Here is a 27855-nt window from a genome sequence, read left to right on the forward strand (position 1 = left end):
ACTCCCGCATTTTTCTGTTGTCCCTTGATCCCTTCAGTACTTCCAAAATTGTGTCTACACACTCTGGCCCTTCTACTTCCACACGATGGGCTTTGTATGCTGGTTTACTCAATAGTGACGCCGTTTCCTGAGTCAATGCATGGGATACCGTTTCAGCAAATTTTTGCTTTGGGTTCGCGTATGTGGCTCGCTTCGTTTCGACGTCCCGTATGCCGTTTATAAAGCTCTGAATCTTTACCCTTTCAGTGTATTCCACGGGTGCGTCCGCATTTGCAAGATGAGCCAATCTTTCAACATCCGCAGCAAACTCCTGCAATGTCTCATTTGCTTTTTGGTAACGGTTTTGCAACTCAATTTGGTATATCTGTTTTCTATGCTCGCTTCCATAACGTCTCTCGACAGCGGCCATCAATGCTTCATAACTGTTCCGTTCGCACTGTGGAATCGTCTGTAAGATTTCCGCGGCAGGCCCTTTCATTGCCACGAACAGAGCTGTAACTATATCTTCAGCATTCCAGTTGTTCACTGCTGCGGTCTTCTCAAACTGTAGCTTAAAGACCGGGAAAGGGACAGAGCCGTCAAAGGATGGAGTTTTTACCTTCGGATTGCTTGCTGAAACTGCTGGGCGATTTAGTTGCAACTGCTCGATACGTCCTCTCAAAGCATCCACTTCGGCTTCGATTTTTTCCTCAAACTGTAAAATTTTTGTATCGTGGGCCTCCAGCTTCGACGTTACCCTTATCTCCTGTGCCTCAAGCTGCGAGGATATGCGGGCCTCTTGTGCTTTCAACTGCTCAGCCAACTGAGATGTCATATATGTCTTTTGCTCTTCCAGTTGGGATGCCATATATGTCTTCTGCTCTTCCAGTTGTGATGACATATTTGTGGATATTTGTGATGACATTTCTGTTATACGTGACTCTTGCGATTCCAGTTGGGATGCCAATTGCGACGACATTGATGCTACTGGCGATGTTTGTGCAGATATTGCAGCCAATATCATGTTCAAGTCTGTGCTGGTAACTGTCTGCGATGTTTCGTTTTTCTCTTTAATTTTTGTTGTCTCCTCGCCATCAAGATGAAAGACATACTCTTCCACTTTAATTCCCTCTAATTCCATTGCCTCTCGTAGTCGTACCTGACGTTCGAGTTATTGCCGGTTGTATTCAATCCACGGCTGTCCAACTCCTTCTTCAGTTGCTGGATCTTCAATTCACTCCACTTTGCCATGTCCAAGTTGTATTCGCAATCTTCGGAATTTATTCAATAATTCCTCTTCTGACACCAATTGTAACGAATTTACTGCAATTCCTCTTATTTTCAACCTTCTGCTAACGTTCGAATCACTAAACTGTTGAATAAATAACTCCAATTTTCAATAATGCAAAATGGCCTTTATTAAACTACTTTCAAAATAACACTACTATTGCTCGCCAGATAGCGTCTTAAATCAAACTGATTGTCGCGCCTCTACTGGTGCTACCTTTTATGCTGTCTGAGTTCCTCGTTGCATATTTCTAGGCTTTTCTGTTTCCATAACTTACTATTTAGTTATCAGCTATAAAATTACCCAGCTGTAACTACAGATTTTATAGCTTCTCTCAAACCCCATGCGCTTGTATGTATGTGTAAGCGACACTTGCACAACCATTGTATACTTTCGGGGGTATCTCAGATTTATGCATGTGGTTGTGCGTTGCTTCTCCGCTGCGTGTACGTACATATGTGTAGACATAATGATTGAATTATTGATGTGCATACAATTCACTGCTTAGCATCGGCTTAGAGATGATAGTATCCCTTAGCGCTGCTAATATTCGTTACAGTATTTTTCTTTGTCATATATATTCGACATCTTGATCCTCTCTGAGGTTCCGGGAACATAGGTGATTGACTTGTATATTTTACAATCTTTATCCTTTTTCAAATGTTCTTTTTTATTATTGGCATGATAATTCCGGACCAGCTTGTTAATCAAGTTTATGGGAAAATCATTTTCTTCTAAAGTTTTCTTGATTATCGCAATATTTTTGTTATGAAAATTTTTATCACTTATCGTGAGTACCCTTCTAATAAAGTTTTTCGCAGGTTTTATAATGGTTTTACGTTCATGCTTTGAATTATAATTGATTAATCTCCCCGACGCCGTAGGTTTTTTGTACCAATCAATATATATTTTACTAGCCTTACCAGGCGCACGTTGTAACGCCCGAGATCGAATGGATGTTGCGTTATTTTTTCTGTTTTGTTTGTTTGTTGATAATTTAATTTATTGTTCTGTAAATTGAATTGAATTTTGTACGCATATTTGGTGAAATTTTCTGTTAAAACATTTTATTCTTATATCTTATTGTATCTTATTTTATATTATTGTATTGCTTTTACCGATGATGATTGTTGCTTTGATTACATTCCGAAGAAGCATGACTGGTGAGCCAATTTTCAAAGTTGATATATGCGCAGGCATTTCTTTTGGTTCTAAGGAGTATAGAAATTCATTTGGATAATTCACAAATTTATCTTCATCTGTAACTGTGTCGATCGATTTATATTTCGTTACTTCACCAGGAAATTGATTTTGAAAGCGATCATTGATTTTGTTAATATCATCATTTTTGGGAGCTAAGATGGTAGTTCTTTCGCATAGCCAAAAAGCAAAAACATTTAAATTTAAAATTTTTAATTCTGAAATATGACAAACTTTCGTCTTGATCGAAGGAACCTCGAGACAAAATTTGGTGATGATCGAAGTATAGCAAACACGTTTAACACATTTTTAATAACATTTTTCAAAATACAAGTGATGCATTCTCCAATAGTATCATGGACGATCACATAGCCATCGAAAATTTATTTAGCAACGACATCTTTAATAATCGCCGGACACAGCTGTGTAAGGAAGTAATAAGTTTTTATTTGGATATTCGTTTGTTTTTTGAAACGAAGAAAAACACCGACGAAAAAGAGTATGTTAGAAAAAAATTAAAACTTATATTTTGTTTACTTCAATTATTTACATCACTAAAAAACTCAAAAAGGTTTAAAGAAATGCTTGTTGAGATGTATGTATAAGTATATTTTTATACATTTATATTTGAATTTTTTTCATTTTAAAAATATGAATTCTTCGCCTTTTTTACTATTTATGTAAATAATGTACTTTGTAAGGCTGCAGCCCATGTTTAAATAATAAATACATCAAGCCTTGTATTGTATTTGTTGGCCTTTTCATTGTTTAATCGACTAAACTGAGATTTTATAACAATTAGTAGGCAGAAGTTGGGTAAAAGGATAGTGGCCCGTTGTTACCCTCTTAATACTTTTTTACAAACGCTACTACAATTCACTAACGCCAGCAAAGCCCGCGCAGGCGCAGAACATAGAATTGCACAGTTTCAGCAAATAATGATTTGCACATTAGGAAGATAGGAAGGTACTGATATAGAAGTATTATATATATGTAAACAGTAAGTATAAACAAAAATCATGTATACAATAACAATACAATAACAATACTAGGTTCAAACACACACCAAATTGGCAATTTATACTATTTGGGCAATTTATTACGCAATTTGTCATATAATAAATTGTAATAATAACTTGCCAATTTAAAAAAAATTGCGTAATAAATTGTTTCAAACTGCAAATGCAACATTGTAAAGTGTGTTTATTGAGTATATTTAAAAGTCAGTTACGCATGGCTGAACTATATGGTTGGCTCATCTCATCAGCTGATTTTATGTCTTTCATTTCCCTGGAGTAGGGATTGTCAAAAGAAGATGGCAAAATCAAAATGAAACCAAAACATTGAACACATTTTCTTACAACGCACAAAAATTTCAAAATTTTATGTTTTCTTTCCATTCCATTCACCTAATACCAACACGCACAGTTTGACAGTCTCAACAAAGATATGTTCTTACTGCAGAGATGAGCCAACCAGCTATCAAATTACTATTGTGTAAGCTAAATAGAGTTGTATGAACACCACTCAATTTAAATCGAAATAGCCTTAATTTATTTTTCTGTTTGAACATAGCATAACACATATGAACGTATGTATGTACATATTTCATCCCATTTAACTATTGGACAATATTTCAAATGACCGCCTTGTGGTGTTGTTGCTTCAAAATTAAATTCCTGTAAGACTGCGCACAATTATCTGTGTCCATTTTGAATTTCATTCTTTTTTCATTAGGGGTGTTCAAAATATGTAGCATTTCTTAAGTGTATCGTTTGCTGTAATGTTTTTCATTGTCCAGTATAGTTACATTATCGAAGTCGGGGAAGTGCCCTGTGTCCTTGCAGTGGGATGTTAAAGCCGTCTTGTTGCCCGAAGCATTATTCCTTAATTTAATGTTAGATCTATGAGCGGAAATCCTTGTCTTGAGTTTTAATTTTGTTGTCCCCACATATACTTTCTCGCATGCGTGGGACCCGTCACCGTTGCATGGAATTCTGTAAATAACGTCAGATTTCTCCAGTTTCGAAATTTTGTCCTTAGTTTTGCTAAAAACTTGTTGCAGTGTGTTATTGTATGTAAACGCTATTTTGTATTGTAACGAATTTACAGTAATTCCTCTTATCTGCAACCTTCTGCTAACGTTCGAATCACTAAACTGTTGAATAAATAACTACACTTTTCAATAATGCAAAATGGCCTTTATTAAAGTACTTTCAAAATAACACTACTATTGCTCGCCAGATAGCGTCTTAAATCAAACTCGTTGCATATTTCTACGCTTTTCTATTTCCAGAACTTACTAGTTAGTTATCAGCTATAAAATTACTCAGCTGTAACTACAGATGCATGATTTTATAGCTTCTCTCAAACCCCATGCGCTTGCATGTGTGAGCGACACTTGCACAACCATTGCGTACTTTCGGGAGTATCTCAGATTTATGCATGTGGTTATGCGTTGCTTCTCGGCTGCGTGTACGTACATATGTGTAGACATAATGATTGAATTATTGATGTGCATACAAGTCATTGCTTAGCATCGGCTTAGAGATGATAATATCCCTTAGTGCTGCTAATGTTCGTTACACTGCCCTCTACCTAAGCCAATTGTTTCCCCTTCTTCCATTCAAAAGCTTTATTTTTTCTTGTAAGCTCATGGAGGCTATGGGCTACGCTGGAAAAGTTTGGCACAAATGAAGTCCAGTGTGGAAAACCATTTCGTACCAGATAGCGAGTCCAGAGTATCGTCAATTCTTGGCAATGGGTAGCTATCCTTTTTCGTGGCGTCTTTCAACTTGCGGTAGTCCACGCAAAACCTCATTTTCCCATCCTTCTTCTTCACAAGTACCACCGGTGAGCTCCATGGACTAGCTGATGGTTCGATGACGCCGCTGTCGCTCATTTCTTTTACGATTTGACTCATAACTTCCCGCTTCAATTTAATGTGTCACAACATTGGTGCGGCCTGGTTTGGAACCATCCTGGTCAGATATGTTTGCGTACTTTAGGAGCAGTTGCTTTGCTTTACTCTGATAATCTTCCTCTAGCCCCTCCGTCCATGCCGTGATGTCATTTGAAAGATCAGTATTTATTTATTAATTATTTATTTATTTATTTATTAGTCTACAAATTCAACAATTAATCAGACTAAATAAAGTATAGTATAAAAAACAAACAAAATGCTTGGCAACTTAAATAAATAATAATTACAAAAATATACTGTATACTTATGTATTAAATCATTCAAATGCAAAGACACACAGATGTATAGGGGGTTACACCTTACATGTTTAAGGAAGTAGGTACTTTTTAATTCTGAGAATCGGATCGCATGTTACTAAATTTCTGCAGTGACTATTGAAATCATGACAAATACCACGAAGTGGGTCATGCATTTCAAAGTTCGATCTGCATGTACTTATATGCATTTGTTGAAAATATCTAGACGGTCTGACTGGCACGTTCAACTTAATTTCGCTAAGCAGAAATGGGCTAGCTATCATCCCTCTTAAGAGTTTTACTATAAATAATACATTAAGCATCTCCCTACGGCTCTGTAATGTAGGCAACTGTAATAGTTTTAACCGGCTGCAGTACGGTGGAAGATTCCTTGACGTGTCCCAAGGCAATTGTTTCAAAGCAAAAAGCAAAAACTGTTTTGGACCGATTCCAGTTTATCACAGTGAATTTGATAACGTGGGCTCCAGATTATAGAAGCATATTCCAATATTGGCCTCACCAATGATGTAAAAAGAGTTTTAGTAACGTACGGATCATTAAATTCCTTAGACTACCTTTTCACGAACGCCAAAGTACCTTTAGCCCTATTAACGCAAGTTTCTATATGTAACCTAAAGTAAAGCTTAGGGTCCATTGTAACACCTAGGTCAGTGAAGTTGGTGACTTGCTTAATAACATAATCTCCAATCACATACTCATGGGAATGAAAGGGTGTTCGTGTAAAACACATGAACTTAAACTTCAGAAGGTTTAGTGACATAAGGTTAGCATTACACCATACAACTAGGCTGTTCAGATCCAACTGAAGAAGTGCTCTATCCTCTGGTGAGCGGATAGGCATAATAAATTTCTCGTCATCCGCATACATCAACGGCTTACAGTGCTTCAAAACACTTGGTAGGTCGTTAATGAATAGTAGAAATAACACAGGCCCAAGGACTACCTTGTGGAACACCAGAAGTTACATTGATGAATTTGGACCAACAGTTGTTAAAAATAACTGTTTGTTTACGTTTATTCAAATAAGAAGAAACCCAAGAGAGTAGTATAGGAGGAAAGCCTAACCGGTAGAGTTTGTGTGAGAGCAGAGAATGGGATACTTTATCAAACGCCTTACTAAAATCTGTGTAAATAACATCAATTTCGCAGTTAGATTTAAAGCTATTGGATACAAGGGTCGTGAACTCTACAAGGTTAGACACTGTTGACTTTCCCTTACAAAATCCGCGCTGTGATAAGTCAACAACCGAAGATTGACTGAACGCCAGTTGCTTTGTGATAATGGCTTCGCTTGGGAATGGCATTGAGTTTAGCTATTCCTCTGTAATTTGTGACACAAGATCTGCTGACACTCTTATGGAGAGGAATTATAAATGACTCTTTCCACTTCATAGGAAACATCCCTTGCTTCAGGGAGGCATTAAATAAACAAGCTAGAGGTCAATATAGGTATTGTGCACAAGTTTTTAGCACAACCGGCGGAATTTGATCAGGTCCAGCAATGTAAGATATTTTCAGATTTTCCAGATGCCAAAGAACATCCTCAGCACCAATAAAAGGAACTTCCTGGAGCTGTTCACAGTTAATAACTACTTAAGCATCTTGGCATCTTCCCAAAATAGCTCCCTTGGTCAGTTTGAGTGGTGACTTGAACTCATTGAGTACTCTTACCGGAATACGTCCATCTATTTTGTCATAGCCAGGATTTTTCCTACAAGTATGTTCGGTGCTGATTTGTTTGCTGCTTCGACAACCCACAATTTGTGTGTCCCACAATCTCCATCAACCTTTGTCCAGATGACTGCTTCTGATTTTGGTGGTATTTGCTGCTGGTGGTATATTGCCAGCACTCATTTACTGCTGTAGCCCCTCTCGTAGCCGAAATTAAGTGGCAAATCCATGTTCTTATATCTCATCGTCTTGCTTTGCATATCGATATTGATGCCTTGGTCGATTAAGAAGTCCACTCAAATTATGATTTCATCAACAATCTCTGCCACTATAAATTTGTGTACTACCGTGACGTTCACAGTAGCGACTTCACATGCTACTTCTCCTAGAACCGTGGTATCTTCTCCAGTGGCTGTACGAAATCTTGCTCCATGCAATGGTCTTATCTTCTTGTTGACTAAATCCGCTCGAATGATGGAATGAGATGCACCCGTATATACAGTCAGTAAACGTTCTTTTCCATCCACATTTCCTCCGATAGTAACACTGTTCGACCTTCTTCCAATTTGCGAGATAGAGGTTATGGGGCATTCAATTGAGGGAGCCAGCTGTCGCCCCTTGCGGCTGACTCTATTTAGTTTAACGATTGAGTGAACTTAGAGATTTGCTCATCTTCGTCAGCTCTGCGTTTACGGCCACCCAGATTGTTGGAAGTATTAGGACCGGTGTTGCAATGACGTGTAATGTGACCTGGGTTTCCGCACCTGAAACATTTCATAACTCCCGCATTTTTCTGTTGTCCCTTGATCCCTTCAGTACTTCCAAAATTGTGTCTACACACTCTGGCCCTTCTACTTCCACACGATGGGCTTTGTATGCTGGTTTACTCAATAGTGACGCCGTTTCCTGAGTCAATGCATGGGATACCGTTTCAGCAAATGTTTGCTTTGGGTTCGCGTATGTGGCTCGCTTCGTTTCGACGTCCCGTATGCCGTTTATAAAGCTCTGAATCTTTACCCTTTCAGTGTATTCCACGGGTGCGTCCGCATTTGCAAGATGAGCCAATCTTTCAACATCCGCAGCAAACTCCTGCAATGTCTCATTTGCTTTTTGGTAACGGTTTTGCAACTCAATTTGGTATATCTGTTTTCTATGCTCGCTTCCATAACGTCTCTCGACAGCGGCCATCAATGCTTCATAACTGTTCCGTTCGCACTCTGGAATCGTCTGTAAGATTTCCGCGGCAGGCCCTTTCATTGTCACGAACAGAGCTGTAACTATATCTTCAGCATTCCAGTTGTTCACTGCTGCGGTCTTCTCAAACTGTAGCTTAAAGACCGGGAAAGGGACAGAGCCGTCAAAGGATGGAATTTTTACCTTCGGATTGCTTGCTGAAACTGCTGGGCGATTTAGTTGCAACTGCTCGATACGTCCTCTCAAAGCATCCACTTCGGCTTCGATTTTTTCCTCAAACTGTAAAATTTTTGTATCGTGGGCCTCCAGCTTCGACGTTACCCTTATCTCCTGTGCCTCAAGCTGCGAGGATATGCGGGCCTCTTGTGCTTTCAACTGCTCAGCCAACTGAGATGTCATATATGTCTTTTGCTCTTCCAGTTGGGATGCCATATATGTCTTCTGCTCTTCCAGTTGTGATGACATATTTGTGGATATTTGTGATGACATTTCTGTTATACGTGACTCTTGCGATTCCAGTTGGGATGCCAATTGCGACGACATTGATGCTACTGGCGATGTTTGTGCAGATATTGCAGCCAATATCATGTTCAAGTCTGTGCTGGTAACTGTCTGCGATGTTTCGTTTTTCTCTTTAATTTTTGTTGTCTCCTCGCCATCAAGATGAAAGACATACTCTTCCACTTTAATTCCCTCTAATTCCATTGCCTCTCGTAGTCGTACCTGACGTTCGAGTTATTGCCGGTTGTATTCAATCCACGGCTGTCCAACTCCTTCTTCAGTTGCTGGATCTTCAATTCACTCCACTTTGCCATGTCCAAGTTGTATTCGCAATCTTCGGAATTTATTCAATAATTCCTCTTCTGACACCAATTGTAACGAATTTACTGCAATTCCTCTTATTTTCAACCTTCTGCTAACGTTCGAATCACTAAACTGTTGAATAAATAACTCCAATTTTCAATAATGCAAAATGGCCTTTATTAAACTACTTTCAAAATAACACTACTATTGCTCGCCAGATAGCGTCTTAAATCAAACTGATTGTCGCGCCTCTACTGGTGCTACCTTTTATGCTGTCTGAGTTCCTCGTTGCATATTTCTAGGCTTTTCTGTTTCCATAACTTACTATTTAGTTATCAGCTATAAAATTACCCAGCTGTAACTAAAGATTTTATAGCTTCTCTCAAACCCCATGCGCTTGTATGTATGTGCACAACCATTGTATACTTTCGGGGGTATCTCAGATTTATGCATGTGGTTGTGCGTTGCTTCTCCGCTGCGTGTACGTACATATGTGTAGACATAATGATTGAATTATTGATGTGCATACAATTCACTGCTTAGCATCGGCTTAGAGATGATAGTATCTCTTAGCGCTGCTAATATTCGTTACAGTATTTTTCTTTGTCATATATATTCGACATCTTGATCCTCTCTGAGGTTCCGGGAACATAGGTGATTGACTTGTATATTTTACAATCTTTATCCTTTTTCAAATGTTCTTTTTTATTATTGGCATGATAATTCCGGACCAGCTTGTTAATCAAGTTTATGGGAAAATCATTTTCTTCTAAAGTTTTCTTGATTATCGCAATATTTTTTTTATGAAAATTTTTATCACTTATCGTGAGTACCCTTCTAATAAAGTTTTTCGCAGGTTTTATAATGGTTTTACGTTCATGCTTTGAATTATAATTGATTAATCTCCCCGACGCCGTAGGTTTTTTGTACCAATCAATATATATTTTACTAGCCTTACCAGGCGCACGTTGTAACGCCCGAGATCGAATGGATGTTGCGTTATTTTTTCTGTTTTGTTTGTTTGTTGATAATTTAATTTATTGTTCTGTAAATTGAATTGAATTTTGTACGCATATTTGGTGAAATTTTCTGTTAAAACATTTTATTCTTATATCTTATTGTATCTTATTTTATATTATTGTATTGCTTTTACCGCTGATGATTGTTGCTTTGATTACATTGCGAAGAAGCATGACTGGTGAGCCAATTTTCAAAGTTGATATATGCGCAGGCATTTCTTTTGGTTCTAAGGAGTATAGAAATTCATTTGGATAATTCACAAATTTATCTTCATCTGTAACTGTGTCGATCGATTTATATTTCGTTACTTCACCAGGAAATTGATTTTGAAAGCGATCATTGATTTTGTTAATATCATCATTTTTGGGAGCTAAGATGGTAGTTCTTTCGCATAGCCAAAAAGCAAAAACATTTATATTTAAAATTCTTAATTCTGAAATATGACAAACTTTCGTCTTGATCGAAGGAACCTCGAGCCAAAATTTGGTGATGATCGAAGTATAGCAAACACGTTTACATAGGGAACACACACACAGAATTTGATTTTAATAGAAGATGTAGATAGACTGAAGCTAAACAATTCTTTTAACAGCGGCAGATTACTAAACGTCCAAAAGGCATGACAGCTAAACTCAACAATGCAGTCAAACTTTAGGTGTTAAAATAACCTAAGTTTGTATGCCAGCCATAGTTTTCCCCATTCCACATTTTACTGGAAGTTTTAGGACTTAACGTCACATAGCTCCTTACCAATTTTAATTATCCTACCATTACGACATCCAGATATATGCAGTATAATATATTCCATTTGTATGGGAGGTGCCACGCCCCCTTTTTCCCAATTCCATATTTTCTTGGTGGTGTTAAGGATTGACCTAAAATAACTCCTTACTAAATTTCAATGTTCTGGGATGTATACCTTCAAAGTTATGCAGTACCAAAGATTCCATTTGAATGGGAGGTGCCACGCCCCATTTCTCCAAATTCCGCATTTTCTTGGTGGTGTTAGGGATTGACCTCATATAACTCCTCATTGAATTTCAATGTTCTGGCATGTATACCTTCAAAGGTATGCAGTACCAAAGATTTCATTTGTATGGGAGGTGCCACGCCCCTTTTATATAGCGAAATTATTTTTAGCCTAAAACCTCCCTTTCGAAGGAACCCATAACCAAACTTTGGTGATGATTGATGTGTGGGAAATACGTTTCCATAGCGAACACACACACACACAGAATTAGATTTTTATGTATATATGGCTAAACCGATTTGGGATTTCAAAATCAACTAACCATCATCTCTCCTTCCTGTATCTTTCCTAAAAATTTCATGGCAATCTGTCGAGCCGTTCTCGAGTTATGGAGTGACAATCAAAATGTACACTTCTTTTTATATTTGGGGTATTCCATCCCATTTCGACCAATTTTACACCCGACCCCTTTAGAATTGGCTGAAAGTTTTTTTTCTTTTTATAGCCTACGAAAGACGTTTTTCAGAAATTTTTCAAATTTTTTCATCCAACTCAAAAAAAGTTATGAATTTTTAAAAAAACACCGTTTTTGTTTTCAAAATGCTATAACTTTTTCAAAAATTGACCGTTTGGGATCTTTTTTTTTTTAAAAATTTGTTTTTAAATGTACTTTTCGGAAAAAATTCAAAAAAATGTTTAAAGTTTTTTTTTTGTAATTTGTAAAAAACTTCAATCAATTCTGCAATCATCCCCACCCAATCCTGGAGTGGGCCGAGAATTTTTTTTTTTTAATTTATTTAATTGAAAAAAAAAACTTTAAAATTTTTTTTGTTATTTTGAGTTGGAAAACGGTGTTTTTTTTTTTCAAAATGCAATAACTTTTTCAAAAATTGACCGTTTGGGATCATTTTTTTGCGCCCACTCTGGGATTAGTGGGGATGATTGCAGAATTGATTGAAGTTTTTTATGAGAAAAAAAAAGGCGAAATTCGAAAAATATCGAAAAACTGAAAAATTACAAAAAAAAAACAACTTTAAAAATTTTTTTGAATTTTTTCCGAAAAGTAATTTGAAAAACTTCTGAAAAACGTCTTTCGTAAGCTAGAAAAAGAAGAAAAACTTTCAACCAATTCTAAAGGGGTCGGGTTCAAAATTGGTCGAAATGGGATGGAATACCCCATATATAGTTTATATTTCCTAATGATGAGTGTGTCCAGATAGGGGAGTTGGTTGTCTTTTTCCACCTCCATAGTAAACTGTATGTTTTTGTAATACCTATTGAGTCGTGCAAGCATGGTTTCTATTTCATCTATTTTGACGATGGCAAATATGTCATCTACACATTTGGTCAACAGGCGTGGCTTGGTTGTAGACTCTTCCTCGAATTCCGTTAGCAGCTCTTCCAGAACTATGTCCGCTATGACTGGGGAGGCTGGTGAACCCATTGGCATTCCTGACCGTTGTTCGTAGATTTTGTCGTTATATTTAAAATATCTATTTTCTTTTACGCAAAATTGTTTATTTTTACGGGACTTTTCCAAATTGTTTATATTTTGGTTTCTTCTTTTGTTTTCTCGACCTCTTTGTAATTTTTTTAGTCATATTCCCAATCAGTCGATCATACATGTCCATATGTGTAAGTCATATTTTCTTATTCATGTGTTCGTATGTAGGTTCTGTGTAATTAACTACTGTTATTGTTTTGTCTTCAGCCCTGATGATGACTTCAGATTAAAGTCGAAATATCGACCAAAATTAAAATTTGTGAATATAAAACAAACCGAAAGGAAGTTTTATTCATTAACCGCAGCCTTTCATGTCAACTAATCCAATTAATTAAAAAATTTAATATTTTTACAGTATATAAGTAAATTATGTCAACATTCAACTCCAGCAATGATATGGTGCAACAAAATTCAAAAATAAAAGAAAATTTCAACATGGGCGTGGCTCCGCCCTTTTTCATTTAATTTGTCTAGGATACCTTTAATGCCAAAAGTCGAACAAAAATTTACCAGTCCTTGTGAAATTTGGTAGGGGCATAGATTCTATGACGATAACTGTTTTCTGTGAAAATGGGCGAAATCGGTTGAAGACACGCCCAGTTTTTATACACAGTCCACCGTCTGTCCTTCCGCTCGGCCGTTAACACGATAACTTGAGCAAAAATCGATATAACCTTAGTAAACTTAGTTCACGCACTTATCTGAACTCACTTTGTATTGGTATAAAAAATGACCGAAATCCGACTATGACCACGCCCACTTTTTCGATATCGAGTAATGAAAAAAATGCCATAATTCTATACCAAATGTGACAACATGATAATTGGATTGGTTTATTGACGCAAAATATAACTTTAGAAAAAACTTTGGAAAATGGGTGTGACACCTACCATATTAGGTAGAAGAAAATGAAAAAGTTCTGCAGGGCGAAGTCAAAAGCCCTTGGAATCATGGCCGGAATACTGTTCGTTGTATTACATATATAATTGAATTAGCGGTACCCGACAGATGATGTTCTGGACCACCCTGGTCGACATTTTGGTCGATATCTCGAAAACGCCTTCACATATACAACTAAGGGCCACTCCCTTATAAAACCCCCATTAATACCTTTAATTTGCTACCCATATCGTACACACATTCTAGAGTCACGCCTGGTCCACATTTATGGCGATATCTCGAAAAGGCGTCCACCTCTAGAACTAAAGCCCACCCCCTTTTAAAATACTTATTAACACCTTTCATTTGATACCCATATCGTACAAACACATTCTACAGTCATCCCCGGCCCACCTTTATGGCGATATCCCGAAATGGCGTCCACCTATAGAACTACGACCCACTTTTAAAATACTCTTTAATACCTGCCATTTGATACCCATGTCATAAAAACACATTCCAGGTTTACGCTAGGTTCATTTTCCTACATGGTGATTTTCCCTTATTTTGTCTCCAAAGCTCTCAGCTGAGTATGTAATTTTCGGTTCCACCTGAACTTAGCCTTCCTTACTTGTTTTTCGATACTGGTGATTTTGATATATGGAAGTCTATATCTATCTCGATTCCTTTATACCTGTACAACCAACCGTTATCCAGTCAAAGTTAATATACTCTATGTGAAAAGCACGCTGAGTATAAAAATGAATCAGATTTTCAAAACTTTACCTGCATTAGTTTCATATTGGAATCGGTAAGTCAAGTGAAGCAGGTATTCAATGTTTGGTACAGAGATTGAAAGTGGGACTAGGAATGGGAATGGCAATTGAAGTGGGATTAGGTGTGAGAGTGAGAGTTGAAGTGGGGTAAGGAGTTGGGAGTAGGAGTGGAAGGAGGATAAATGGAATAATGGATGGAAAAAAACATAACCAAATTTCGAGAACAAAGTCTGCCGGGTACTCTAGATGGGTATAAAATTTTGAGTTCCACTTGAACATGGGTGGGTTTTTTTATACTCAGTTGAGCAGAGCTCACAGAGTATATTAAGTTTGATTGGATAACGGTTGGTTGTACATATATAAAGGAATCGAGATAGATATAGACTTCCATATATCAAAATAATCAGGATCCAGAAAAAATTTGATTGAGCCATGTCCGTCCGTCCGTCCGTCCGTCCGTCCGTCCGTCCGTTAACACGATAACTTGAGTAAATTTTGAGGTATCTTGATGAAATTTCGTATGTAGGTTCCTGAGCACTCATCTCAGATCGCTATTTAAAATGAACGATATCGGACTATAACCACGCCCACTTTTTCGATATCGAAAATTTCGAAAAACCGAAAAAATGCGATAATTCATTGCCAAAGGCGGTTAAAGCGATGAAACTTGGTAGATGGGTTGACGTTATGACGCAGAATAGAAAATTAGTAAGATTTTGGACAATGGGCGTGGCACCGCCCACTTTTACAAGAAGGTAATTTAAAAGTTTTGCAAGCTGTAATTTGGCAGTCGTTGAAGATATCATGATGAAATTTGGCAGGAACGTTACTACTATTACTATATATGTGCTAAATAAAAATGAGCAAAATTGGATGAAGAACACGCCCACTTTTTAAAAAAATTTTTTTTAAATTCAAATTTTAACAAAAAATTTAATATCTTTACTGTATATAAGTAAGTAAGTCAAAATTCAACTCCAGTAATGATATGATGCAACAAAATACAAAAATAAAAGAAAATTTCAAAATGGGCGTGGCTCCGCCCATTTTCATTTAGTGTGTCTAGAATACTTTTAATGCCATAAGTCGAACAAAAATTTACCAATCCTTTTGAAATTTGGTAGGAGCATAGATTCCATGACGTTAACTGTTCTCTGTGAAAATGGGCGAAATCGGTGGAAGCCACGCCCAGTTTTTATACACAGTCCACCGTCTGTCCTTCCGCTCGGCCGTTAACACAATAACTTGAGCAAAAACCGATATATCTTTACTAAACTTAGCCCACGTACTTATCTGAACTCACTTTATCTTGGTATAAAAAATGGCCGAAATCCGACCATAACCACGCCCATTTTATCGATATCGAAAATTACGAAAAATTAAAAAAATGCCATAATTCTATACCAAATACGAAAAAAGGGATGAAACATGGTAACTGGATTGGTTTATTGACGCAAAATATAACTTTGGAAAAAACTTTGTAAAATGGGTGTGACACCTACCATATTAAGTAGAAGAAAATGAAAAAGTTCTACAAGGCGAAATCAACAGCCCTTGGAATCTTGGCAGGAATACTGTTAGTGTTATTGAATATATAAATAAATTAGCAGTACCCGACAGATGATTTTCTGGATCACCTGATCCACATTTGGTCGATATCGCGAGAACGCCTTCACATATACATCTAAGGGCCACTCGCTTTTAAAACCCTCATCAATACCTTTAATTTGATATCCATATCGTACAAACACATTCTAGAGTCAACCCTGGTCCACCCTAATGGCGATATCTCGAAAAGGCGTGCACATATAGACCTAATGCCCACTCCCTCTTAAAATGCTCAGTAACACCTTTGTCTAAGCTTTGAGCAATTGAGGGCGAGCAGTTTAATAAGAGTTATAAACGAGTAATTTTATGTGCTTGTAAGCGTATGAGTCGTGGCACAGTGGCTGACGTACCCGACCAAACGCCCGGGGTTGCGGGTTCAACTCCCACCAAGCATTCCTTTTTTTTTAATTTATAAATTATTATTATTAATGGACTGTGTTGAGTTTATGGGGTTTTTGATTTAATGTATTCCATTTATTGAGTTGGGTAGTTTTAGTGTTATTGGTGTATTTAAGTCATGGGAGGATGCGTAGCATCAGTACACCTTTATTTATTTATTTGTGTTTATTTTAAGGGATTCAGTTTATTAAGTTGGGTAGTTTTAGTGTTATTGGTGTGTTTAAGTCATGGGAGGATGCATAGCATCAGTACACCTTTTATTTATTTAATTTGGGGGCGAGCACTGGGGGCTCTGAGGCTTCGCTCTACTGAACCACCTCATCCTCTATTTGAAGAACCCTTTAAAATGTGATATGGAGGCGAGCATGGGACGGCTCTGAGGTATTGGCACCCCATTTTCTATAAGAAAAACCTCTATTTATTTAATTTGGGGCGAGCGTTGGGCACTATGAGGTTTCGCTCTAATGAGCCACCTCATCTTCTATTTGAAGAACCCCTTCAAAGTGCGATATGGAGGCGAGCACTGGGCTCTGATGTATTAGCACACCATCCGAAGAACCTCGCTTTTAATTAAAAAACTCAAACTATGTCTTTAGAATATTTCACTAACCAGTTGAGAATTACAAGCACACTCAATGGCTACTGAAACAAACGATCGAAAAATGTTCATAGTTTAAGTCGCTTAAACAACCTTTCCTTTGATACCCATATCGTACAAACATTCTAGAGTCACCCCTGGCCCACCCTAATGGCGATATCTCGAAAAGGCGTTCACCTATAGACCTAATGCCCACTCCCTCTTAAAATGCTCAGTAACACCTTTCGTTTGATACCCATATCGTACAAACATTCTAGAGTCACCCCTGGCCCACCCTAATGGCGATATCTCGAAAAGGCGTCCACCTATAGACCTAATGCCCACTCCCTCTTAAAATGCTCAGTAACACCTTGCGTTTGATACCCATATCGTACAAACATTCTAGAGTCACCCTTGGTCAACCTTTATGGCGATATCTCGAAAAGGCGTCCACCTATAGAACTGAGGATTACTCCCTTTTAAAATACTCATTACCACCTTTCATTTGATACCCATATCGTACAAACACATTCTAGAGTCACCCTGGCCCACCCTAAGGGCGATATCTCGAAAAGGCGCCCACCTATAGACCTAACGCCCACTTTCTCTTAAAATGCTCAGTAACACCTTTCGTTTGATACCCATATCGTACAAACATTCTAGAGTCACCCCTGGCCCACCCTAATGGCGATATCTCGAAAAGGCGTCCACCTATAGACCTAGCGCCCACTTTCTCTTAAAATGCTCAGTAACACCTTTCGTTTGATACCCATATCGTAAAAACATTCTAGAGTCACCCTTGGTCCACCTTTATGGGGATATCTCGAAAAGGCGTCCACCTATAGAACTAAGGATTGCTCCCTTTTAAAATACTCATTACCACCTTTATGGCGATATCTCGAAACGGCGTCCACCTAGGGAACTAAGGATCACTCCTTTTCAAAATACTCATTAACAGCTTTCATTTGATACCCATATCGTACAAACATATTCTAGAGTCACCCCTGGTCCACCTTTATGGGGATTTCTCGAAAAGGCGTTCACCTATAGAACTAAAGCCCATTCCCTTTTAAAATACTCATTATCACCTTTCATTTGATACCCATATCGTACAAACACATTCTAGAGTCAGCCCTGGTCCACCTTTATGGCGATATCCCTAAATGGCCTCCATCCATAGAACTATGGCCTACTCTCTCTTAAAATACTCTTTAATACCTTCCATTTGATACACATGTCATACAACCACATTCCAGGGTTACCCTAGGTTCATTTTCCTACATGGTGATTTTCCTTATTTTGTCTCCATAGCTCTCAACTGAGTATGTAATGTTCGGTTACACCCGAACTTAGCCTTCCTTACTTGTTATATGTTAATTTTAAGCTTTGGTTCCGAAAGAACACTTGTATTTTGTGCGTCGATGTACCTATTACAATGGATTTCGTTTTGGGGACAGTCAATTGCACATATTTGTATATTTATTGAATGGCGCGTGCGCAGCGGTGCTTTGGAATAGAGGTTAACAAAACTGGCTTCGAAATGTTTCAATAACTTTGCTTATGTATATTTTTGTTTTTTTTTTTCTTATTAATTTCTTAATGGATGACAACGCAAGCAGCAGCATCAATAACACAAAATACTTAACAAAAAAAAAACACTAAAATAATATCGAAACTCTGCGGCAGCGGCTAAAGCTGCTGCTGTTTATTCACACACAGCAACGCAGCTCTATTAATAAATTGTTTATTTTATCTGAAAATCTGTATGGTTAGGGGAGAATCTTTTGTCAGCGAATTGCAAAAATCACCAGGTGAAATGCTGAAATGTATAGAAAAAACAACACCACTTCTACTACATAAAACGCGCTACATCAATCAAAGTTAATAGGCTATATTTATTAAAATAAGGTATATGTGAAGAATATTTAGCACAGTGTTTGTTGATACGAGCAAATCCGATTTTGAAGATATGGGTGACGATAATAGAATATTGTAAAGGAGATAAAGATATGAAGTGAAATAAAAAATTATAGCTAGTCGAGTAAAAAAGATACGCGCCCACGTGCTTCCAAATTTCTGCCTTGATCTCCAATATTAAAGAAAGGTGGCGCCTACCACACTTTGTTCAAGGCCGGGGAATAGTAACATTATAAATTTAGAAAGCAATTTTTTTTTTCATTACTCACTCCGAGGGTATTTCTGTCATTAAATGCGCTCAACAAAAAATCATCTACTTGCCGTCCGGAGTCTCCCTAACATATGTAAGTAAACATGAGCACTACGCAAGTTGGAAGAAAAGCTCGACCTAAATATTATCGGAGGTACTATATCAAGTCTTGTATTTCTTTTTTCTGGTTCGTGATAATTTTGAATAGTTGTGGGGCTCTACGACATAAAATTTTTATTGTAAATCTACATTTTGCTCAAATTGGCGATTCTTCAATGCCTAATATTTAAAAAAAAAAAATTAAAATAAAAAGGGCGTTAGTTCCAAGTACCCTTGAAGCGTACCTCTAGGAAAAGAATATTTAAGCTCGCTCAGGGCCTCTAAGAATTGAGTCACCTTTACAAGAAACAAATAATTTTGGTATTTTTGAGAAGAGCTTCGTTGACTTCTTATCGGTAATAACCGATACCGAAAAGTTCTAGTTTATTATTGGTTTACTATTGACAGCTAATTATCAGAGAGGCTAAAATCTCTTCGAAGGTTATCCCCTTTTCGATTTAATTCAATTTAATTTGAACTTTAGCTTAATTAAGTTAAATTTAATTTTACCTTAATTTATTTTTATTTTTTGTTGACAAAATATTGTGGCTATTGTATGTACACATACATAAACGTGTTAAACTTTTTTTATGTTTTATAGTGGGTTTTTTTATTGACGATCATGCCGTATGGCATTTTTGTCTCTGTTGATGTTCAAATTAGTTTTGGCTTTTTTGTTTTGTTGAAAATACTGCATCAACATGACCGCGTGACTCACTCACCAATGATCGAACACCAGTTATTGGCAAGCGGCAGTCAAAAGAGCACTTGTTGCATGTGCATACGAACATATTCATACACACATATATACGTAGGTATTTCTGACAACAATGCTATACGCTACCCCCAGCATATAACAATATTTATTTGGGTACCCGAGACTTGACTTAAGAACAGTTGTTTTTATACCTTTCATGAAAATGAAGTATTGTATTAAGTTGGTAGCAGTATCCTTGGACACAAAAACAAAGCAAAGAAAGTATGGCTAACAAATAATACGTGGACACTTATTGAACAGCGGCGGAAAATTAAAGAATCGCTTCTCAGACGGACGAACAACAATGACACGGAGGAAGCAAGGCAGTTAGCCGCAAGGTATAAAGAAAAATGCAAGCAAATTAAGAAGTCTGCTAGAAAAGACAAGAGGGAATGGGCTGACACATTAGCAAGTCGAGCTGAAACGGCAGCCAGATTAAATAATATGAGGGAACTCTATGAGATTAGTAGGGAACTCACCGGAAAATACAGAAGTGGTCAAAAACCAGTAAAAGACTTAAACGGAAATCTTATTACTGAAAGCGAACAACAAATGAGTGTATGGGTGGAACACTTCAAGAAAGTATTAAATAATCCTGTAGGTGAAGCGACCTTAAATTCCAACACTATTGCTGCAAACTACAACAGCCAACCCCACTTCAATGGGGTAAACAGCGCGCCCCCTACGAAAAATGAAATAATTTCAGCAATCAAGTCCTTAAAAAAGGGCAAGGCCCCAGGAACTGATGACATATATGCTGAATACCTCATAGCAGATCCAGATACCGCAGCTGAAACCTTACTTCCAATCTTCCGTCAGGTATGGGAAGAAGAATCCTACCCTCGTCAGTGGAATGAAGGCATACTTGTAAAAGTCGCAAAAAAGGGAGATACCTCTGATTGTAACAACTACAGAGGTATCACCTTACTCTCGATTCCTAGCAAAGTGTTCTCCACGATCTTACTGTCCCGAATTGAAGAGGCGGTGTATGGAACTCTAAGAGAAAATCAGTTTGGCTTTAGACAAAACCGATCCTGTGTTGATCTAATAAATACCGTCCGAATCATTGTTGAACAATGCTGTGAATACAGAACATCAGCTTATTTACTTTTTATCGACTTTAAAAAGGCTTTTGATAGTCTCGACAGGAAATATATTTGGGAAATACTACGAAAACGAGGGATGCCCAATAAAATAATCAACATTATAAAGGCAATGTATGCCGAATTTAAGTGCCGGGTCAGTCACGATGGGCGCCTCTCAGAACCCTTCGAAATTAAAAGCGGGGTGCGACAGGGATGCATACTCTCCCCGCTCTTGTTTATCTTGGCATTAGACGAGATTATGAGGAACGCAGAAAATGGTGGACACGGTGTACAGTGGACGCCTTTCACTCAGCTAGGGGATTTAGAATATGCAGACGATGTCTGTCTGCTAAGCCACAGAAGTACTGACCTTCAACACAATTTAGAAGCTGTCAACACACATGCAAAGGAGGCCGGGCTAAGCATCAATACAGCGAAAACCAAAGTCATAAGATGCGGCTATAGTATTTCATCAAGGCCATTGACGCTTACGGTTGACGAAAATGAAATCGAAGGTGTAGAGTCCGTTGTTTATCTTGGTAGTATTGTCTCAAATAAGAGCGGTGCAGATGAGGACGTTCAGTCTCGCATAAACAAAGCAAGAATGGTTTTTGGGCAACTGGCAAACGTGTGGAGGTCCAGCCAAATATCTTTAAAAACGAAGCTTCGACTGTTTAATTCGAATGTTAAATCAGTACTGTTTTATGCTTGCGAGACGTGGAAAAGCTCAACTTCAATTCAGAAACGTCTACAAGTTTTTATTAATAAATGTCTGCGCCGAATCCTGAAAATTCGATGGCCGGAAAGAATTTCAAATGACGACTTATGGTCTAGAACAAATCAACCTAAGGCTACCACAGAAATAACCAAGCGTAAATGGTCGTGGATTGGTCACACTCTCAGAAGACCTTCAGTAAATATAGCCAGACAAGCATTGCGATGGAATCCACAAGGAAGCCGACGACCTGGTGCACCTGCGAAAACTTGGCGCAGAACTGTGGATAAAGAACTCGAAGACGCAGGATATACGTGGAATGACATCACAAGAACTGCACCTAACAGAATAAGATTTAAGTCGGTGGTCGAGGCCCTATGCTCCAATAGGAGTTGAGGAGGATGATGATGATGATGATGATTAAGTTTGTCACGAATCTCAAAAATGTAAGTCCTTAAATGAGAAGAGATAGACCCACCACAAAGTACACCGAATTGATCAGGTTGACAATCTGGTTTGATTTAGCCATGTCCGTCTGCCCGTCTGCCTATTTAAACGCAAGCTAGTCACTCAGTTTTCGAGATATCTTGATACAAGTTGGTGAGCGGGTATATTTAATTTTCCGACTATGCATTTAACGAAACCGGCCAGATCAGCTCACTACAGCATATATCCCCCCCCCCCATACAACCGGTTTTTCAAAATGCAGTAGACGCTCACAAATTAGAACCACTTTGTTTTTAGGGTGATCCTTATTTCTGAAAAATTCTAACTCCTGGACGTTTTTATTTGTATAAAACCGTAAAAATTAAGTCAATTTGCATTAAAAAAAATACAGTGAAATTGTGTCTTATTCAATTTTATCCATAAAGAAGAGAAAACAGAAAGTAACAATCCAGTACAATACATGTCACATGTTTTTTATCAAATATACATACACTAGGGCGGTTAAAACTGTATGAGGAAAAATAACTCCAGGTGCACATCCAGTTTCTGAATCTATGGGTCATATTGAGTAATATTGTCCATGGGACCATAGGTCTGAAATGAATTTCGAGCCTCCCTAATTTTGTTAGAAAATTTTATATCCCAATCGGAATAGCGGCTCTCACAAAAATACCTACATAAAAATAAATGTCAAATTCGGATTCGGATTGGGATATAAAATTTTCTAACAAAATTAGGGAGGCTCGAAATTCATTTCAGACCTATGGTCCCATGGACAATATTACTCAGTATGACCCATAAATTCATAAACTGGATGTGCACCCGAATTTTTTTTCCCCATACAATTTGACCCGCCCTAACATAAACATATGTACATATATATACGCTAAATCAAAAAAATATGTAAAAAATAAAAACCACTAACCGCTTCCCTTGAACACCTTTTTCAAGCTTTTCCAGGATCTGAGCTTTGGTTTCTCAGGACAAGTATTTTTCTTACGTTTATTTGGCATTTCAGCGAATTCCCTTTACTTTTAAACAAACAATGCAAAACACGTGCTACGCGAATTTCACAAAAAACTGTACCGAATCGCAACGAAAATCGAACGACTACCGAGCGTAACGTGAATGAATAGGGGATTCCCCTTTTTATATCTATTTTGCAACAAAAACAAGTAAAAACGGGACTGTCTTCGGCTATGCCGAAGGCTTCATACCTTTCATGAATGGGGCTGAACAATAATCTTATCCCGCTCGTAATCTCCGAATAATCGGATGTATAAGATAAGAAATATATAGTGAACAGATCTACATACCTTAACGATTTTTAAGATAAATATAAAATAAACAAGTAAGGAAGGCTAAGTTCGGGTGTAACCGAACATTACATACTCAGTTGAGAGCTATGGAGACAAAATAAGGAAAATCACCATGTAGGAAAATGAACCTAGGGTAACCCTGGAATGTGGTTGTATGACATGTGTATCAAATGGAAGGTATTAAAGAGTATTTTAAGAGAGAGTAGGCCATAGTTCTATGGATGGAGGCCATTTAGGGATATCGCCATAAAGGTGAACCAGGGCTGACTCTAGAATGTGTTTGTACGATATGGGTATCAAATGAAAGGTGATAATGAGTATTTTAAAAGGGAATGGGCTTTAGTTCTATAGGTGAACGCCTTTTCGAGAAATCCCCATAAAGGTGGACCAGGGGTGACTCTAGAATATGTTTGTACGATATGGGTATCAAATGAAAGCTGTTAATGAGTATTTTGAAAAGGAGTGATCCTTAGTTCCCTAGGTGGACGCCGTTTCGAGATATCGCCATAAAGGTGGACCAGGGGTGTCTCTAGTTGTACGATATGGGAATCACATGAAAGGTGTTACTGAGCGTTTTAAGAGGGAGTGGGCATTAGGTCTATAGGTGGACGCCTTTTCGAAATGTCGCCATTAGGGTGGGCCAGGGGTGACTCTAGAATGTGTTTGTACGATATGGGTATCAAACGAAAGGTGTTACTGAGCATTTTAAGAGGGAGTGGGCATTAGGTCCATAGGTGGACGCCTTTTCGAGATATCGCCATTAGGGTGGGCCAGGGGTGACTCTGGAATGTGTTTGTACGATATGGGTATCAAATGAAAGGTGGTAATGAGTATTTTAAAAGGAGCAATCCTTAGTTCTATAGGTGGACGCCTTTTCGAGATATCGCCATAAAGGTGGACCAAGGGTGACTCTAGAATGTTTTTACGATATGGGTATCAAACGAAAGGTGTTACTGAGCATTTTAAGAGGGAGTGGGCACTAGGTCTATAGGTGGACGCCTTTTCGAGATATCGCCATTAGGGTGGGCCAGGGGTGACTCTAGAATGTTTGTACGATATGGGTATCAAACGAAAGGTGTTACTGAGCATTTTAAGAGAAAGTGGGCATTAGGTCTATAGGTGGGCGCCTTTTCGAGATATCGCCCTTAGGGTGGGCCAGGGTGACTCTAGAATGTGTTTGTACGATATGGGTATCAAATGAAAGGTGGTAATGAGTATTTTAAAAGGGAGTAATCCTCAGTTCTATAGGTGGACGCCTTTTCGAGATATCGCCATAAAGGTTGACCAAGGGTGACTCTAGAATGTTTGTACGATATGGGTATCAAACGAAAGGTGTTACTGAGCATTTTAAGAGGGAGTGGGCGTTAGGTCTATAGGTGGACGCCTTTTCGAGATATCGCCATTAGGGTGGGCCAGGGGTGACTCTAGAATGTTTGTACGATATGGGTATCAAACGAAAGGTGTTACTGAGCATTTTAAGAGGGAGTGGGCATTAGGTCTATAGGTGGACGCCTTTTCGAGATATCGCCATTAGGGTGGGCCAGGGGTGACTCTAGAATGTGTTTGTACGATATGGGTATCAAATGAAAGGTGTTACTGAGCATTTTAAGAGGGAGTGGGCATTAGGTCTATAGGTGGACGCCTTTTCGAGATATCGCCATTAGGGTGGGCCAGGGGTGACTCTAGAATGTGTTTGTACGATATGGGTATCAAATGAAAGGTGGTAATGAGTATTTTAAAAGGGAGTAATCCTCAGTTCTATAGGTGGACGCCTTTTCGAGATATCGCCATTAGGGTGGGCCAGGGGTGACTCTAGAATGTTTGTACGATATGGTATCAAACGAAAGGTGTTACTGAGCATTTTAAGAGGGAGTGGGCATTAGGTCTATAGGTGGACGCCTTTTCGAGATATCGCCATTAGGGTGGGCCAGGGGTGACTCTAGAATGTTTGTACGATATGGGTATCAAACGAAAGGTGTTACTGAGCATTTTAAGAGGGAGTGGGCATTAGGTCTATAGGTGGACGCCTTTTCGACATATCGCCATTAGGGTGGGCCAGGGGTGACTCTAGAATGTGTTTGTACGATATGGGTATCAAATGAAAGGTGATAATGAGTATTTTAAAAGGGAATGGGCTTTAGTTCTATAGGTGAACGCCTTTTCGAGAAATCCCCATAAAGGTGGACCAGGGGTGACTCTAGAATATGTTTGTACGATATGGGTATCAAATGAAAGCTGTTAATGAGTATTTTGAAAAGGAGTGATCCTTAGTTCCCTAGGTGGACGCCGTTTCGAGATATCGCCATAAAGGTGGACCAGGGGTGTCTCTAGTTGTACGATATGGGAATCAAATGAAAGGTGTTACTGAGCGTTTTAAGAGGGAGTGGGCATTAGGTCCATAGGTGGACGCCTTTTCGAGATATCGCCATTAGGGTGGGCCAGGGGTGACTCTAGAATGTGTTTGTACGATATGGGTATCAAACGAAAGGTGTTACTGAGCATTTTAAGAGGGAGTGGGCATTAGGTCTATAGGTGGACGCCTTTTCGAGATATCGCCATTAGGGTGGGCCAGGGGTGACTCTAGAATGTGTTTGTACGATATGGGTATCAAACGAAAGGTGTTACTGAGCATTTTAAGAGGGAGTGGGCATTAGGTCCATAGGTGGACGCCTTTTCGAGATATCGCCATTAGGGTGGACCAGGGGTGACTCTGGAATGTGTTTGTACGATATGGGTATCAAATGAAAGGTGGTAATGAGTATTTTAAAAGGAGCAATCCTTAGTTCTATAGGTGGACGCCTTTTCGAGATATCGCCATAAAGGTGGACCAAGGGTGACTCTAGAATGTTTTTACGATATGGGTATCAAACGAAAGGTGTTACTGAGCATTTTAAGAGGGAGTGGGCACTAGGTCTATAGGTGGACGCCTTTTCGAGATATCGCCATTAGGGTGGGCCAGGGGTGACTCTAGAATGTTTGTACGATATGGGTATCAAACGAAAGGTGTTACTGAGCATTTTAAGAGAAAGTGGGCATTAGGTCTATAGGTGGGCGCCTTTTCGAGATATCGCCCTTAGGGTGGGCCAGGGTGACTCTAGAATGTGTTTGTACGATATGGGTATCAAATGAAAGGTGGTAATGAGTATTTTAAAAGGGAGTAATCCTCAGTTCTATAGGTGGACGCCTTTTCGAGATATCGCCATAAAGGTTGACCAAGGGTGACTCTAGAATGTTTGTACGATATGGGTATCAAACGAAAGGTGTTACTGAGCATTTTAAGAGGGAGTGGGCATTAGGTCTATAGGTGGACGCCTTTTCGAGATATCGCCATTAGGGTGGGCCAGGGGTGACTCTAGAATGTTTGTACGATATGGGTATCAAACGAAAGGTGTTACTGAGCATTTTAAGAGGGAGTGGACATTAGGTCTATAGGTGGACGCCTTTTCGAGATACCGCCATTAGGGTGGGCCAGGGGTGACTCTAGAATGTTTTTACGATATGGGTATCAAACGAAAGGTGTTACTGAGCATTTTAAGAGGGAGTGGGCATTAGGTCTATATGTGCACGCCTTTTCGAGATATCGCCATTAGGGTGGACCAGGGTTGACTCTAGAATGTGTTTGTACGATATGGATATCAAATTAAAGGTATTGATGAGGGTTTTAAAAGCGAGTGGCCCTTAGATGTATATGTGAAGGCGTTCTCGCGATATCGACCAAATGTGGATCAGGTGATCCAGAAAATCATCTGTCGGGTACTGCTAATTTATTTATATATTCAATAACACTAACAGTATTCCTGCCAAGATTCCAAGGGCTGTTGATTTCGCCTTGTAGAACTTTTTCATTTTCTTCTACTTAATATGGTAGGTGTCACACCCATTTTACAAAGTTTTTTCCAAAGTTATATTTTGCGTCAATAAACCAATCCAGTTACCATGTTTCATCCCTTTTTTCGTATTTGGTATAGAATTATGGCATTTTTTTAATTTTTCGTAATTTTCGATATCGATAAAGTGGGCGTGGTTATGGTCGGATTTCGGCCATTTTTTATACCAAGATAAAGTGAGTTCAGATAAGTACGTGGGCTAAGTTTAGTAAAGATATATCGGTTTTTGCTCAAGTTATTGTGTTAACGGCCGAGCGGAAGGACAGACGG

At 38.5% G+C, this 27855-nt stretch overlaps 1 protein-coding gene across 3 annotated transcripts in view; it reads left to right on the forward strand.

Annotated features, from left to right (window-relative positions):
- Positions 1-27855, forward strand: part of LOC137239879 (glycoprotein-N-acetylgalactosamine 3-beta-galactosyltransferase 1-like) — a 105793-nt gene that overhangs the window by 24629 nt on the left and 53309 nt on the right. The gene's annotated exons all lie outside the window — the stretch shown is intronic.

The sequence above is a fragment of the Eurosta solidaginis genome, chromosome 2, assembly GCF_040869045.1.
Source record: "Eurosta solidaginis isolate ZX-2024a chromosome 2, ASM4086904v1, whole genome shotgun sequence".
Taxonomy (NCBI): domain Eukaryota; kingdom Metazoa; phylum Arthropoda; class Insecta; order Diptera; family Tephritidae; genus Eurosta; species Eurosta solidaginis.